The sequence below is a fragment of the Ranitomeya imitator genome, chromosome 1, assembly GCF_032444005.1.
Source record: "Ranitomeya imitator isolate aRanImi1 chromosome 1, aRanImi1.pri, whole genome shotgun sequence".
Lineage (NCBI taxonomy): Eukaryota > Metazoa > Chordata > Amphibia > Anura > Dendrobatidae > Ranitomeya > Ranitomeya imitator.
The window spans coordinates 1,013,845,013-1,013,863,344 of NC_091282.1; the positions used below are offsets into that span (position 1 = coordinate 1,013,845,013).

The window sequence follows — 18,332 nt, forward strand, 5'->3', positions numbered from 1 at the left end:
GGGCAGAGGTCCCTACCAGGGTGGCCCTCCATCAAATGCGCCTCCACATCTCGCCTGTTCACAAAGACCTCCGGGTAAAGGTCCGGTTCTTTAATGAATCCCCAGCCGGTATCAAGGCGGAACACCACTACAGTCCCGCATCTTTGTGGGCCTCGGTCTCCATGGCCTATCTTTCGGGCCCGGGCTTTAGCCTGCAGCTCTCTCTCATGTGCAGCCTGGCGCTTAAGCTGTTTCTTCCTCTCCCACTCCTCACACTGCAGGGCCAGCTGCCGGCGGTATTCCTGCTGGGTGATGATCTCAATGCTCTCTCCCGCCTGCTGAGCCTCCCCAGGGAACCCGATCAAATCGGTATTGGTATGGGTCAACCTGAAGGTCACCCACTTTCCCTGGATGTCCACAGTCTGCCTAGTGGGCTGCAGCTGGGCGTCGGAGGTCCTCAGGGTCTCCCAGGGCCTTTCCCACTCTAGGCGGCTACACACCCGGCCGGGTGGTGGTGGTGGTGGTGGAGGGGAGTCGACTGGCACTAGAAGGGCAGTGTCCTCAGCTACCGGGACAGGGTTTGCAGGCTTACCCGTGGCCACGACATCGCTGGTGCTGATCTCTTCCTCTGCAGGCTGCGGCTCTGTCGGCTGGCTGCACTTCTGCTCTTGGATGCTGGAAGCTGCACGGTACCAAGACCTCCACAGCTGGTGGCACAGCTCCTCCACTTCCGTGCCGAGAACCTCCGGGTTCATACATGGCGGCGGAGCCTCCTCAGCTTCCAATTGGCAGACAGTACTGCGGGTATTCTCCCCCTCCTCCTGATGACCTCCGCTCACCATCTTGCCAACCAGGGAAGTGTCTGCTTCCTCCTCTGGTTTCTGCTCCTCCCTGTCTGGAGGGCGGTTCCTTCTTCCTCCACCATGCCAGACTAGGAGGCGGATTCCTTTGGTTGATGGGCATATTTTTCTGGCGGGAATTTTTAGTGGCAACTCACAGTTGATTAGTGACACAGTCTTTCAGCACAAATCACGGTTAGGCACAGTTCTGGCACAGTCTCTAGGCGCACATGACCCGATTTTCAGGCTTAAGTAGATCCTGTTCGTGATGCCAAAAGATTTGGAGCGCCCCCGCGGGCAGTGGGGTACTCGGTACTGGGTATTTCAGTTCTCAGGGGGATATCACGGTGGCTGACCCATTCCGTGGCCCGTGGGACGTCCGTGTTAAAGGGAAAGGTCTTTGAAGGGATATGTTCGTGATGCCACCTGTGATATTCGGTCAGGGTGACCGACGCTGCTAAGGGGTCTGCTGGGGTGATGTTATGGCAGCTAGATGATATACCTTCCCATAGGTGAAGTGTGTCCCCAGGGCTTCCCAGTGTGTAGATGGTAGATGGTGTGAGGCGCAGTGAAGAACGAGGACACAAGGTTGCAGTCTCTTTACCTTTTACTGAAGGCTTCAGCATTCACAGTCCAGAGCACAGATCAGAGGGCAGGCAGGCAGAGTCCGGCCGGTTTGGAGGCAAATCCAGAGTCCCCTTATCCAGGTGGAAATCAGTAGCCTTCGTCTAGTGCCTTGGTGCTGTAGTACCTTACTGCTAAGCCTCTCATAAGGTCCTCACAGATGTTGTAGATGTTATTGGTGTTATCTCTCTCACTCTCTCTGTCCCCTAGATGGATAGGACAAACCCGTATGACTGGTGGCTTGAGGCTTTTTACAGGGACTCTATCATGCCCCGGCCTCCCGTGGGTGCCACCTTGCCTCCTGGGTATGGGGCGGATCAGTAACTTGCAATTAGCTGTCCTGCCAGTCTGTGAAGCAAGGCATAAATGACTGTTGCTCCCTCGGTGTTCCGGCTACCGGGATCCTGCGCCTCAGAAGAAGGCAGCCTGTGTAAGGCAGAACTCCTTTTGGTATCCACTCCTTTGCTATGACTTCTTCCCTCTCTCTCTACAATACAGTTCTCTTTCGTGTCCTTTCTTAGGAACTGCCGCACTCAGGGCAGGCGCAGCTCCGTGTCCCTCGGTCCAGACCTCTGACAGGCTCCCACCCCTGTCAGGGACCAACTACCTGAGCCAAGCTCAGCCAGCAACTGCCTAACTTCCTCTCCAGGCCACCAATTTTACCTAAGTGGGAAGAGTGCCCTAATAAATAGGAGCATAGCTCCCCCTGGTGGACTGGAGTATGAAATGTGTTGTATGTTTGTGTTACCTGGTAAAGAGTTCTCCTTTATTGCCTCCAAACGTAACATCACCCCCCCCTAGAGGAGAATGATATTACTGCAATGACCAGGACCCTGGGGCGCTGCGCTTGCTGACTCCAATAAACCAGCAGGTGCTTCATCGCCAAATTGTTCTTGGGTATACCGGAGGAAGCAGCTAAGCATGTCAACCCCTCACAATAAATATAGATAGATAGATACATAGATATGAGATAGATAGATAGATAGATATGGGATAGATAGAAAGATGTGAGATAAATAGATACATAGATATGAGATAGATATAATAGATAGATATATACCGTAGATAGATATATATAGATAGATGCATAGATAAATAGATATGAGATAAATAGATATAACAGATAGATAAATAGATATTAGCTAGGTATAATATATCGATAGATATAATAGATAGATATGAGATAGATAGATAAATAGATAGATGATAGATATGAGATAGATAGATAGATAGATAGATACATTGACAGATGATAGATATGAGATAGATGATAGATAGATAGATAGATAGATAGATATGGGATAGATAGATAGATAGATAGATAGATAGATAGATAGATAGATAGATAGATAGATAGATAGATAGATAGATAGATAGATAGATAGTCTTGCTCTATACAGAGAATGTGTATAATGGAGATGTGAATATGGATTACCTATTAGATAAAGTTAGATATGTGCCCAGATAATGTTATTACATATATTTTAAGCTGAAGGGTTGTGCTAAGAACCAAGGGTTCGTGTTAGACTAGTTTTATACTTGCATTCCTGTGCGCTGCAGATGGCAGCATACGTCTTCCTTGCTTCCTCCGTGTAGCTCCGCCTACTGCGCCTGTGTCCTGCGTTTCCCTGCATTGCGTACCTATCTTTAATATTGGGTGCGCAGGGACATGCGTTGTATGCGGATGCGTCCGCATGTGGCGATTTGAGGTGTGTGGCAATCGCACGCAAATGCAAAATTGTCAAGGGCCCACCAGTAACCAACTCCAGGTCCCCACATATCAGATACATGCAAATATGACTTTATCCTCATGCACAAATTTCTATAGCAATAAACTGAGTTGATTGTTAAATGAATAAGATGTCACCTTTGTATATAATGAATCAAGTGTATTGTGCCAAGTACTGCTCATATAAGACAGTAGTAGCCCACTCCTGCACAGGGGCCCACCAGAGGCTTCTCCTTTTCTCCTGTGGCTTAGTCCAAGTATGCGTAAGGTGTAGAAATACCCACCTTTATAATATACCTAACTAGGCTATTTATTAAAGATAAACTATTAGCCAGTACCTGCTGCAGCACACCTTAGACGACTGAGCACTATCTAAATTACAAGCAGAAAGAAAAGTTACAGGGACAGTCCGGCAGGTTCCAAGACAGCTGATGCAGCAGAGTCAAACAGGTTCTGTCAGTGCAAGTCTCCAAATAGTATGAGGACAACTTCTAAAGGTTTGTGAGGATGCCGGGGCAGTTTTGGGCCTACGGACCAGAAAAGGCATTGAGTGTCACGTTTCTGTCTCCCCTGTGAGGAAGATGTCGACTGGGTCTCAGAAGAAGGGAAAAATGGTGGATCTCACGGTAGCTGTACTGCTGAATAGAAGATCCATGGTACCAACAGTGAAGGTTGAAGTGGGGCAGGTCAGGCACAACAGAGGCAAGGACTGATAGTACACCGCACAAAGGAAACATCACCAAAAAGTGACTCTGTCTCAATCTGCATTCAGGCTGCAGCAGTGTGTAACCAAACTGCACAGTTAAAAAAAACTCACTTAGATATTGACATAATTATTACAACTTTCATATGCAGCATGGTGGCTCAGTGGTTAGCAGCACTGTAGCCTTGCAGCACTGGTATCCACTTTTCACTCACACTACAAAGACATGCTGATAGGGAAACCAGATGGTGAGCCCCAGTGGGGACAGTGATGATGAGTTCTGTAAAGCGTTCTGGAAATGAATGGCTCTCAAGAAGCAAATAAAATACATCATCCTTTTTTTCATGATACGTGGGGCCTTGCATTCATGTTTTAGCATACTCTTTTTATTTTTGCCGATATCAGTGTGAAAATAAAGAAAATATGCTACTATTTTTTCACATAAAAAAAATTAAACAACAAATTACCATTAAAATATTTAAAAATATGATTGTATTTTATGAGAGGCGGGGCTAGTAATTTGGATTGGCAGCAGCTTGAAGGAGGAAGTGCTGTCAGCATTGTGTATACAGAGATCAGGAAGGCAGAGACGGTAATAAACCATCTATGCCTTCTTTATGCAGTCAGCTCCATGCTCCCTCAGCATGATCGTGTGCAGCTGCTCCACTACGCAATGATGACTTACAATGTCACCAGACTAGAATATGGATCCCCTGTATGTGTAAAGTCTATGGGTGGTCTGCAATTGGTTAATGTTGGGTGAAAACACCATCTGTCCTAATATCAGCCAGTAAAATAATGTGTACGTGGATGCTCTAACTTTTCCTTAACAGCATTGATATGGTAAATTTATGCATGTCATACTATTGAGCAATTGCAAGCACACACCGTGATTTGCATACCTGAAGATCCGTGACTGTGATTTACACCATGTTACACATGAGTATTTGCATATTGAGATGTTGATAAGTTACACTCTCAACTATTTCCTAACCTTGTAATGGCACCATTCCTGAACCCCCAGTCCTGTAAACATGGCAGTTCTTAAAGGTTGGACCTTTAGTAATAACCCAACTAAATATGGGACAAAATTCCATCATGGAATAATCAGAAAAAATAAGCAGTAAAGTATGATCATTGGGCAGGTAATGGGTTACCGTAATTGTTTTTGTTAATGATGGACTTAGAATACCGAAACCCCTTATTTCAGCCCATAAATCATCTCTCAAATAATATTTGCAATTAATAATTCTATTCTAAATCATTGCTGAAATGTTTCGCATTAAAATGAGCAAGAACAAAGCCGGCCTTCTCCATGATATATGCAGTTCCCAGTGCCAACCATACACGTAACTGACAGCCATCGCTTACTGGGAACGGTGTTAACCACTGCTGTACCTGCTAAATCCTTAGCTAGAAGCATCGAGCCCGCCAGAAGCTAGAAATCAAAATCCATTTACATGATCTTTATTGTTTAAAATGTACAGTGTATTCTCACAGCAGTGACGCCCAACACTAAATATAGCAGGTCTCTGCAGGATGTCTCCGGTTTATTCATGTATTCTGCACAAAGATATGCAAATGGCAACACCGTCTTATTATTTTCCTTTATTTTGCAAAATATCAACAAAGTTTAATGTCTACAAAGACTCTAAGTGTCAAATACTATAAAAGCAGAGCACAAGAAAAATGCCTCGGCACCATTGTACTCTCTACAGAACAGTGGATTGACTACATAGGTTCAAAGAAACTTCCAAGTGGTAGTTAAGAACCCACTCATGGTTTTTCCTATCAGAATACAATACACACAGTATATAGCTTTAGGGAGTTTTAAAACGAGGTCGTATGATATTAGAAATAAAGGTCTGCTCTTACTGAAACAGCGCCACCCATGGGCTATCACAGCTATTGCTGCTCAGCTCCATACATTTCTATGATTTCCACTCTGATCTCGTCACTGGCTGCCATTAATGGAGATGTACTGGACTTTATAAATTATGACCTACCTTGGGGATAGATCATCAATATGAGATAAGTCCAACAACAAGCACCCCCACCGTATCAGCTGGTATCAGCACTGGCAGCGGCTGGATAGAAGCAAAGTGAATGGGAGACATAGTGCAGTGCTCTGCAGTGGCCATTAAGCAATGTACAGAGTTATTCTGTTCCACCCTGCACATTGCTTAGTTTCGGATGCTGACCCAGCAGATTTTACTTGAAGTGGATGGGGGACAAAGTACAGGCCTGCTGAGTTCTACCCACACATTAGTTCCAGACACTTCCATAGCAGTTTTCAGCTGATCGGTGGGGGTCTTATACCCAGCACCCCAACTGATCTCAAAATGATGACCTATCAATTCCTGGAAAACCCTTAAGTTGATATGTGACTATTGTATTTCATCACCGTGGAGAAACGTGGGATCAGCGGGCACCCTGGTCCGCAAGCCAGAACCGCATGGACCAGGGATCGTCCCACTGAACGCCCGCTCTCCCTTTAACGTGGGCATAACACTACTCAGACAACAGAGGGTGAGGGTAAAACAGTGTGGCAATGCTTTATTGAACCACAAAACAGGCAGATAACAAATAGAACAGTCCCAGCAAAATACCCCAAGATGGTGAACATTACAGAGTCTCATCCTTCCGTTGACTCGCCGGAATAATGGCAGCTGTGATTTCAGATCTTTCAGGATCAATAAATCCCTAAGTAAACACCTAAAATATAGCTTTTATAACTTTTTTAACTACTAAAGGAAATTATAAAGATTAAAATTCACACTGGTCAGCTTAGTATAAAGAGGACACTAATATATTATTCATTGGACTCCTATATCATACTCATTGTCCTAGCAAGATATTCAGTTATCGGCGTATGGATCAAGATGCGCCGCTACCTATATACCAAACCTATTGCCATCCAAACTGCCTAGTGATATTTAAAAATTTTCCCTAAGCCTCCCCGACATGTTTTGCCAGTATGGATTGAGGCTATAAAGTGGGCATAACAATACTCAGACAACACAAGGTGAGGGTAAAACAGTGTGGCAATGCTTTATTGAACCACAAAACAGCCAGATAACACGTAGAACAGTCCCAGAATAATACCCCAAGATGGTGCATATTACAGAGTTAAGTAAATAAGGCAGCACACTGTAGCGCTGAAACATGCAAATATGAAACACGAAAATTGCACTGAGTCTATGTTTGGATGTGCCGGTCAGGTTTTTGAAATGTATTCTCTAGCCTTCTGATCGTGCACTCCGCCTCCTAGCCACAGGTGTTTTAATTACAGCAGGTCCAATACCCCTCCACAGAGAGAGAGAATTTTAGTCTAGGAAGAGGTTTCACAAGTACCCATTCAGATGGAGACGTTTATTCTCAGCGAGGTAAGGCAAGTGTAGGACCTGGTATAAGAGAGATGCCGTAAAGGGGCTACCAGGTACACATAAAATTGGCCATTTTTATGCACTAAACGCTCTCATTTTTCATATTTCTAGTGCAGTATTGCAGTTCAATTTTCGTGTTTCATATTTGCATGCTTCAGTGCTACAGTGTGCTGCCTTATTTACTTAACTATATACGAGTTGGCGACTCTAGGTTCAGCACCTGTTCACACTGAGTCTATGTTTGGATGTGCCGGTCAGGTTTTTGAAATGTATTCTCTAGCCTTCTGATCGTGCACTCCGCCTCCAAGCCACAGGTGTTTTAATTACAGTAGGTCCAATACCCCTCCACAGAGAGAGAGAATTTTAGTCTAGGAAGAGGTTTCACAAGTACCCATTCAGATGGAGACGTTTATTCTCAGCGAGGTAAGGCAAGTGTAGGACCTGGTATAAGAGAGATGCCGTAAAGGGGCAACCAGGTACACATAAAATTGGCCATTTTTATGCGCTAAACGCTCTCATTTTTCATATTTCTAGTGCAGTAATGCAGTTCAATTTTCGTGTTTCATATTTGCATGTTTCAGCGCTACAGTGTGCTGCCTTATTTACTTAACTATATACGAGTTGGCGACTCTAGGTTCAGCATCTGTGCACACTGAGTCTATGTTTGGATGTGCCGGTCAGGTTTTTGAAATGTAAGCACATTACAGAGTCTCATCATTCCGCTGACTCACTGGGATATTGGCAGCAGTTACTTCAGAGCTTCCAGTGTCGGTTACCCCACCTGTGGCACACACACACACAGAGGAGGAAACAACAAGCTTAGGAAGATGGCAGTCCATTGTGGTACAAGGCCAGTTGCTCTAACGGTCAGAACTCGGCTTCTCTGAACATCTCCATTTAGCCAGGCGACCGGCGGGTCCCAATCCTGGCTTTCTCCAAACATATCCATGGTGCAGCGATGGTCAATGGAGCAGATCTGTATTCTTCCAACCGGGGCCGAGGTCCCCTATGTTGGCATCCTATAGAAAGACATATCAGAGTCCCTCTTGTCATGGAGCGATCACTATGTCTTGCGATCAGCCGCACCCATGATGAAACCACCATCAGAGTAGTGTGACTTACCATGTTTGGCACACATCAGATCTTAAAAATGCACAGTAACAGCACAGCCTACAATCAATGTTATTCACAGTTTTCATGAATCTCCCATCTAGATTTGCACACGATTGCAGATGTTTAGATTGGTCTGTTGCTGGTCTGAGTGTTTGCAGTTAGACAGCAGAATGCCTCTAGATAGTAAATAAGCAATTGCTCATCATTGTGGTTAGTATATGCATAGCCTAGTCTTTTCTTTCTTCCCCCCATATATTTACCGCATACTTTTTTTTTAATCAGATGAAGATGTTCCTAATTTCATTGTTCTAATATTCAGAGAGCAACTTTGTATCATGATCAGGAGCTTTGAAAATAAATCCTTTTGGCCGAAACCAGAGAGAAAATTCAACTACTATATTTTGTAGCACTAAGTTGTGAGATGCATATTAGACCATCTACAGTTACAATGCTGCATTTATATTCTAACCACCACGGACATGCAGTTTTCATGATGCCTACTACAGCTGTATTTTGGGATTTGCAACATTAATGAACAGTGATCAAGAAAACATGCCAAACGTGCTAATGAAATCAAGTATAGGTGACATTTACATGGGTTTGAAATGATACCGACCTCCGAGAGTAAGCATGATTTCACCGACGGGACTGTTGCAATGGAAGGCAATGATTTCTAGCTGTGCCCTTGCAACCAATGCAAAAAGAGCCAATTAAACGTCTTCCAGAGCTAATCTGATTTGACGGGCCATCAGAAGGCTGGTCATCATCCAAACATCAAATTATTGAGGTCTGGCTAGTCAAGCCCAAAAATGTCACCGTACCAAAGTGTTAATAAATCAAAGAGTCATGTGGGTTCTTGTGCATTCAAGAGAATGACTGCCGATAATGGAAAAATACAAAGGAATTCATTGACTATGTTTGGTCGCTGCTGGTAAGCGATCTCCGTCTGCATTCAGAGCTCCGTACCGCACAGTGCTGAGTACTGAGATCAAGAAACAGCACACAGCCGGCAATAACAGCACTAGCTGGCTGCTCTGCCGCTTGCTGAAAGCAAATTGCCAGAAGTAACCCTATAGTGCCGAGCGCTTCCAGATTGCCTACCATCTGACTAAAAAAAGAAACCTGCTTCAATTTAATATGTATCCATTCTAGTGCTTTAACTGGCCTAAATCTGTCGTTTCATTGCATTTAAAAGAATAAGTTATTGTCAAGCGCAGGATAAAACCGAAGCTGCTAGAAATGTAACAATATGCAAGTTTGGCCAAGGTAAACAGCAATAACAAGACTGACAGACATCCCATAATCCATTTATGTGACAAGAGCTCCCTCTACAGGTGATGCCAGGCAATGACGGCAGAGTTTGAGCTGGCAGCTGCATAGCATGCATAAAGAGATGAAGATATATATACTAGCAAACTCGCGCAACCACTAAAAGCGTAATTAAAATGAATAATTTAGTGATAGGTATTAATTTTATTGACTACCCCTTCTGTTATTTACTCCGCGGCTATTAAGCCACATTTCACAAGCTGTCGTTATTTGCCAAATACCATAGAACACAGTACAAAAGGGGTAAGGGTTAACCTGCCAGTGGATAATAAAAAAATATAAAACAACCTCTTTATTTTGTGTGAGCTGTAGGATTGCACTCTCTGGGGAGGCTTGACATCCAAATAGCTTTGGTGCAAGTACACAAAGTCATTTGTTCAGGAGCAGAGAGGAGCAGCTATGGCAGTCTGCTCTATCCTTGCAGCAAAGTACACATATGCGGAGTCATACAAGTCATGATAAACACTATCATTCATTCATGATTCCACCTATGTGCATGCCGCATGACATCGCTTCTGACAGAAGATCAGAGGCAACAGGAGTTCTCAAATTCAATTATCCTAAAATAACCCCTCTTATAATATAAAGTCACCCAACGATCAAACGGTCACCATAGATCTGTCTCTGAGACCGACAGTCACCTGATCATAAGACATGACATACTAAATGGTATGCTTTCAGGTTCATTAACAGGTAATATACTGTAGGTAATGCAAGACTGGCACAGTATGCCATGGCAGTAGTCATTGGGGGTGTGACAGGTGCGGGCGTTGTGATCACACCACGGCCCTGGAGCCTAGGGGTCCATAAGGTCAATTTGGCTGCGATTAGAGATGAACCAAAACTGTAAAGTTCAGGGTTTGTACCGGACACTGCTGAACTCCAAACAGGGAATTCTTCTCGAAGAGAGAGAGATTTTGCAGCTCCAAAGTTTGGGTTCCCATTGATTTCTGTGGGGTTCGGGTAGGCTTCTGCTTCCTGAATCGAACTTTAAACTAAGGTTCGGTCAAACCTAATGAACCCGAACCTCTATAGGTATGCTCATTCCTACCTGCGACAGTTGGGACCCTGTTGGAGATTTTGCATTGGGGTCCAAGAGCTTCACGTTACACCACTGGTAGTCATTCTTACTTGCCAGATTTTTCAAATCCCAGTTTGAGCTTAGCAGTCAAGTAGGCAGTCCTACTGATTGACAACTCTATCGCACTTACACAAGAAAATCAATCATTGAAGTATACCACCTTCTAGACTTTCATGATCACAGGGAGGTGATTTAGAGCAGTAAATGACAAATTATACAGAATCTTTTCCATAAACCTGTACAATAATCTGCTCAACTCCTTTGCTCTGTGATATCTTGTCTGCAGATGCAGTAGCATAGTAACATAGTTAGGAAGACTTTAAGTCCATCTAGTCCAACCCATAGCCTAGGTTTAGGTTCCCTACAACAAACAAACAAGACAGGCAAACACCCTGAAAGATGTGCCTACAAATGGAGTGTCTGGCTTGTTTTCTTATCCTAATTCACGTGACAAGGCTCATTAAAGGGTTGACAATACCTATTAGTATAGTACTTCCAGTAGGTAGCAGTAGCGTTCCTGTCTTCTTCTATGAAGAAGAGCATTGTATGGCCTATAAGTCTCCTTACACCAATTTGGCATTCTCCACATGGAGAGACGTTACCGTTTAGTCTCATTGTCAGAGTACCTCTCACCAAGTCAGTCAGCCCTCCTGTTTTGCACTGATGAGAGGCAAACACCCCAAAACATGTATCTGTAAACAGAGTAGCTGGTTTGGCTTTATATTCTAATTCATGTGGCAAGGCATCATGGTACTGAATTCTGCACGTTTGTCAAGATGCTGAAAATATTAGTTCAATCAGAGGTGTATCTACGTTTTCCAGCACCTGGGATAAGAATTCAGTTTGTTTGGCGCAGTTTGTTTCCCTAGCACATATGCGATTTACACACTTAGTCATATACTGGCGAGCTGCTCTAACTAATTCTCTCAATCTCAAGTGAAAAACTGAGAGAAGCAGGAAGAAAAGATTGTTGTCAACTGACCGTAAGATTAAAAATCGCATATGAGTGAATGGCCATGTGATGACTGCTGGAATCTGAATCCGGACAGTGAGTATATTACACGATATCAGGATTGACTGTAGGGCTTTATTTTATAATACAAGGGCTCGTCCAGGTTTGAGATGAAAGTCTGCAGTCACTCTATGTGACTGCGGGCTTCAGAATTCTCACAGGTCATGCACTGCACACTTTTAGGATTCTTCCTAGCCGGTGAAAAGAGCGGACGGTCATGTGAGTACAAGTATGCGACATGTACACTTATGACCACATTCCAACTACACTTTTCCAGCCTCGTTCAATTTATTTTCATTGAGTGAGACCACACATGTCTAGTTGTCATGTGCCCACACAAAAGAATCCTGACAGCGTGCAGTGCGCACTGTGAGAATTCAAAAGTCTGCAGTCACATAGAATGAATGCAGACTCAATACAAACTTGGACAACTCCTTTAATGCTCCTAACATAAGTAAAAATATGAGAATTAGTCAGCATCACAAAAATCATTTGCATCCAGGTACCTTATAGATAACGTTTTTCATTGGAGTCGTTCTCTTTCTTCATCTTCTTCATCCACAGCTCGTCTCTGCAGACTTTTATCTTCTCTGGTCTTCTGCAGCACATCACCACGTGATGCCCTTAAAGATAGCAGTGTCATTATAATGCTCCTGAATAAAAAATATGTGCCTTACACTGAGCCCCTGAATTAATAATTCCCCTTACTCACAAAATATGACCCCCACACTGTTTCTCTTATTCTATTTGCTCCCCACACTGCCCTCTCCTTTCCATACCGGCCCCCTCTTCACACTGTCCTTTCACACTGTGTCCCCCCTATAGGGCCGAGTCTCTATACTGTGCCCCCTCATCACACTCAACCTTCTTGGTTTACTGTCCCCTCCTGACTGTGCCCTTACACTGTTCCTCCATGCTAACACCCTCACTACTCAGTATGGGGAGAGACAAGTGTGAGTGGGCACAGAATAAAGACTGTCTCCTTGCACTTTTCCCTCCATAGTCTCCCTCCTCACACTGGTGTGTCTTCGCTACTCTGCGTGCCAGCGAGTAACGTCACCAGTATGAGCCCATGACCAGATCGCTCTGCTGACGCTGCTCTGACCCCACCTTTCAGACGCGAGTACAATTGTTCACTGGGAGCCGCTGCGCTGTACCTTCTCTGAATTGGCTGTCAGCTTGAAAGCCGACTCAGAAAATTGCCAAAACCCAGTGTGGGGGGGGCGGCAAAATGCAGCTGCTGGGGGAGACTGTGCCCAGAGCGGATGCCCAGCATGCCCCCCACCACCAAATACACCTATGAGTTCAATTACAGATTCTCTGCAGGAATTCATAGACATAACAAGAACATTTTATAAAACGTGCGGAGATTAAACAGTTTTCTCCATAAATAGGACACTGGCCGTGATGTCACCTACTGCTCATCGACTTGTGAACAATGTCTCTTGAAATTCCTAGAGTTTAGTATACAACTCCATAGACGATAAGAAGACATTTGATAAAACCGGTGGAGATGAAACATTCCTCTCCTAGTTTCCACACATACGATGCTGACGATGTCACCCACTGCTCCTCAACTTGTGAACAATCAATGTCACTAGTCCTTATCCTGTGGACCTTCCTTCTGCTCCTGGCATTTCAATCTCTTCCTCCGAGCAGGGTCACACTAATGTGATGGCTTTATCAATTCTCAGCTGATCTGCTTCAATTGTAAAAGTGTCTGTGACTGTCTTGATGCTATCGCCGCCACTTCAACTCACCTGTCAGTTAGTGCTGAATATTTGTGAATGGTCTCTTCTGTCTGTCGATGCAGTCACTGAACGGTACCTGAATGTAAAATAGAAGGGAAGAAAAGAATGAAATGAAAAACAAAGCAATTAATACCAGATTTCGTTGTTTACACCTTAATTCATGGTCTGCTGATTTTGAATTTCCCACTGCTCCATTAGGAAGAAGACAGGAGTGCGGCTGCGGTAATCACTGTAACGATAGGTCGTAAGTTCGCACTTTCACGTTGGCACTAATTACCCTCAAGTAGTTTTAACCTTTCGACTTACGATCTTTATATTTTGAAGCTCAGCATAAATTGGGTTATTTAAACAGAGAAAATGGTCAAAAAGTAAAGTGCGCAGTGCTAATTGTTCTAACTTTTTTCATGCTGTGCTTTACAATTTTCAGCACTGTATATAATAGGACTAGAAATCACGGTATGCCTGTCAAAGAGCCAGTTCTCATATTCTTAGTTATATAGAGCAAACATTTTGCATAATGTACAAATTGATATCCAACTTCTATCGTTATTAATCAAATATCGCTATTTTTGGATGACAGGTCCCTTGGGATGATAGCAAGCACAGAATCGAGTCGGATGCTTCTGATAGAGGACAGCGAGCTTAATGAAATCCTGTCAGCACGATGGACTCCATTTTCTTTATGGCATCTGTTCAATGTCCTATCAAACTTAAACTATTAAGCCTCTCACACAGGGCTCTTTCCGATGGCAAAGAGATAGTAGTCCTACGCTATATTGTGAGGCTGAGCTCTTTGCTCGAGAAAGGGAAAATACAAATGTGACAAGAGACTGTACACTAACATCGTTACAAGGCTGAACACAGTCATGAAGAAATCTCGGAGTCTGGAGCTTCTGCAAAATCTTTTACAGCTGTATTGTAACAATAATGGAGAAACAGCACCTCCACCTGTCCAACGTGTTTAATGCTTCTGTTCCTAATCATGACTACATTAAAAAGAACATTATTAACCTGCAGACATAAGGCTGATCTGTAGGTTGATAGCATTAGGAAAGTGCCTGACCGCCATACGGAAAACGTAGCACCCAGGAGAAAATAACCTTTATCCACCCTTGGGAGCCACCAGCTTTCAGTCAAGCAGGTGTACCAACACAGCTACAGTGACTGCTCACCATACTCAGAGACAACCGTAAGTAGGTCCTGGCACTTTGGCTGAAAGCCGGCTCTGTAGTTCAACAGTGCTTTCAGTCATCACTCCGGCACACTTGCATGACTGCAAGCCTGCTGTTCCTAGGAGGAATAAGCTTAAATTTCACCCATGTGTCACACCTTTAACCCCTTTCCGACGTTGGCACAATAATTCACCCAAATCGGACTCCTTCCCTTTAATGAGGGCTTCGGCACTGAGCCCACATCTTTCCCGGCATATGTCAGCTGCTTTGTGGCTCTAACTGCTGTCAATCTCCGACAGCAGCACTTAACTCGAGCTTCCGGAAATCCCGTTCATTGGTGACCATGTCACAAGAGCTCAGGTCACCGATGGGTTGGCATGACAACATGAGGTCTCCAGCCAGTGATCGGCGCTCATAGCAAGTGAGCATTTCTGCTGCATACAGGCGATCTGATCATCGCCTGTATGTAGCAGAGCCGATCGGACAATTGCAGCTTCTAGTCTCCAATGGAGACTGTTGAAGCATGCAAAAAATAAGTTTTTAAAAATATAAAAATAATATAAAAGTTCAAATCACCTTCCTTTTGCCCTATTCAAGATAAAACAATAAAAACAAATTCAAACATACATATATTTGGTATCGCCACGTTCAGAATCGCCCGATCTATCAATAGAAAAAAAAGAATTAACCTGATCGCTAAATAGCATTAGAAAAAAGGCACGAGAAAAAAGTCAAAACACCAGAATTACATTTTTTGGGTCGCCACTACACTGAAATAAAATGCAATAACGGGCGATCAAAAGATCATATCTACACCAAAATGATATCAATAAAAACGGCAGCTCAGCGCGCAATAAATATGCTCTTATGCAGCCCCAAATCATGAAAAATGGAAACGCTACAGGTCTTGGAAAATTGCACCCTTTTTTTTCCATTTTTTTTTTTACCAAAATTTGGATTTTTTTCACCACTTAAATAAAAAACAACCTATACATGTTGGATGTCTATGAACTCGTAATGACCTGGAGAATCATAATGGCAAGTCAGTTTTAGCATTTAGTGAACATGGTAAAAAAAAAAAAAACAACTGTGGGATTACACTTTTTTTTGCAATTTCACCGCACTTTGAATTTTTTTACTGCTTTCCAGTACAAAATATGTTAAAACCAATGGTGCCATTCAAAAGTTCAACTTGTCCCGCAAAAAACAAGCCCTTACATGGCCATTTTAACCTGAAAATAAAAAAGTTATGGCTTTGGGAACAAGGGGAGCAAAAAACGAAAATGCAAAATCGGAAAATGGCCCGGGGGTTAAGGGGTTAATACAGTGGCCGGGCACCCTCCTAATGCTAGTAAACTGCAGGTTAATAGTGTTATCTGACATGACATGTTCACTTTAGACATTCACAAGGTATTTCCTTATATAGAACCTTCCACTAGGGTAAGACCACCTAAGGTTATTTTGTAGAATCAACGGAGCGCTGGATTTTTCGTGACTGCATCTACTGACGGCCTCACTGGATTGGGCAGCAGCTGTAGAGGAAAATTACTGTAAGTGTGTAGAATTATCTCTTCAAATGTTTATTGGTTGATACAGACAATACCCTAGATAACACTTATCCTTAGATAAGTATCTGGCCTCTTTTTATAATGCCGATGTAATATCTGTCAGTACTACAACTTGGGGTTAGCATTCAATAGTTTGATTCCACTAACTGTAAATAATCCTTTCCTACATTCCTATTTTTCAACATGTAAAGAATGTCCCCATGCCCAAACAAGTTGAAGATGGACTCAAAATGAATTCATAAGCCTACTGCCAGGTCAAGCAATGGAACAGGAAAAAGAATCTGCATCTTTCAAAAAACCATGATTTTTATGCAGAACAATGCTCCATCGCACGCATCGAAGTCTCCACTGCTTGGCTGCCAGTAACGGCCTTAAAGATGAAAGAGTAATGACATGGCCTCTTCCTCACCAGACCTAAGGGTACCGTCACACTATACGATTTACCTACGATCACGACCAGCGATATGACCTGGCCGTGATCGTAGGTAAATCGTAGTGTGGTCGCTGGGGAGCTGTCACACAGACAGCTATCCAGCGACCAACGATGCCGAGGTCCCTGGGTAACCAGGGTAAACATCGGGTAACTAAGCGCAGGACCGCGCTTAGTTACCCGATGTTTACCCTGGTTACAAGCGTTAAACAAAAAAACAAAAAACAGCACATACTTACATTCTGGTGTCCGTCAGGTCCCTTGCAGTCTGCTTCCCGCACTCAGTGACTGCCGGCCGTAAAGTGAAAGTGAAAGCACAGCCGCTGTGCTCTGCTTTCACTTTACGGCCGGCAGTCACAGTGCGGGAAGCAGAGACGGCAAGGGACCTGACGGACACCAGAATGTAAGTATGTGCTGTTTGTTTTTTTTTAGTTTAACGCTTGTAACCAGGGTAAACATCGGGTAACTAAGCGCGACCCTGCGCTTAGTTACCCGATGTTTACCCTGGTTACAAGCGAACGCATCGCTGGATCGCATCGCTAGATCGCTAGATCGGTGTCACACACACCGATCTAGCGATGACAGCGGGAGATCCAGCGACGAAAGAAAGTTCCATACGATCTGCTACGACGTACGATTCTCAGCAGGATCCCTGATCGCTGCTGCGTGTCAGACACAGCGATATCGTAACGATATCGCTGGAACGTCACGAATCGTACCGTCGTAGCGATCGAAATGTTATAGTGTGACAGTACCCTTAGCCCGATTAAGAACTTGAGGACCCTTCTTAAATTTGAGATTTACCATGAAAGAAAACAGTCACCTCTCTGAACAGTGCCTGTGGTTGGTGCTGCCCAAAACTTTGATCACCAACAGATTAAGAAACTGACGGACTCCATGGATGGAAGGCTTATGGCTGTTATGGAAAAGAAAGGAGGCTATATTGGTCACTGATATTTTGCTTCATATGCCAGAAATGTATTTTTGTACATTTTCAGCTGCTTAGTTATTCTCACAAATGAAAATAATCGAGATGGGAAAATGTACGTTTTTCATTTAACTGCATCATAATTCTGCACACATAGATATTCTAGGACAGACAAAACCTCACTTTTACTTAATATTCATGTTTCAGGTTTATTAATCTTTTGGACTGACTGACAGCAATATAGTTGTTTAATAATCAAATTAACCCCTTCACCACCTTGAGTTTTTCCGTTTTTTTCTCCCCTTTTTCCCAGAGCCATAACATGTTTATTTTTCTGTCAATATGGCCATGTGAGGGCTTGCTTTTTGTGCGACGAGTTGTACTTTTAAACAACACCATTGGTTTTGCCATATAGTGTACTAGAAAACAGAAAACAAAATTCAATTGTGTGTACTTCGACACTTGTTATTTGTTTTGCTTTTTTACTATGTTCACTAGATACCAAACATGCCTAGGATCTTTTTCATTTAAGTGGTGGAAAAAAATCAGTCTCCATTCATGATTTGGGGCTCGGTGAGGGTTTATTTTTTGTGTGCTGAGCTGATGTTTTTATTGATACCATTTTTTATGTAGATTTGATCTTTTGATCTCCCATTATTGCATTTTAATGCAATGTTACGGGGACCAA

At 43.5% G+C, this 18,332-nt stretch overlaps 1 long non-coding RNA gene across 1 annotated transcript in view; it reads right to left on the reverse strand.

Annotated features, from left to right (window-relative positions):
* Positions 1-6,557: 6,557 nt before the first annotated feature.
* LOC138658261 (uncharacterized) overlaps positions 6,558-18,332 on the reverse strand; it is a 53,857-nt gene continuing 42,082 nt past the window's right edge. The window contains exons 2-4 of the long non-coding RNA XR_011317418.1: positions 13,556-13,622; positions 12,302-12,418; positions 6,558-8,279 (exon numbers count right to left, since the gene is read on the reverse strand). This is a non-coding gene — a long non-coding RNA (uncharacterized lncRNA). The remainder of the gene's footprint in view (positions 8,280-12,301; positions 12,419-13,555; positions 13,623-18,332) is intronic.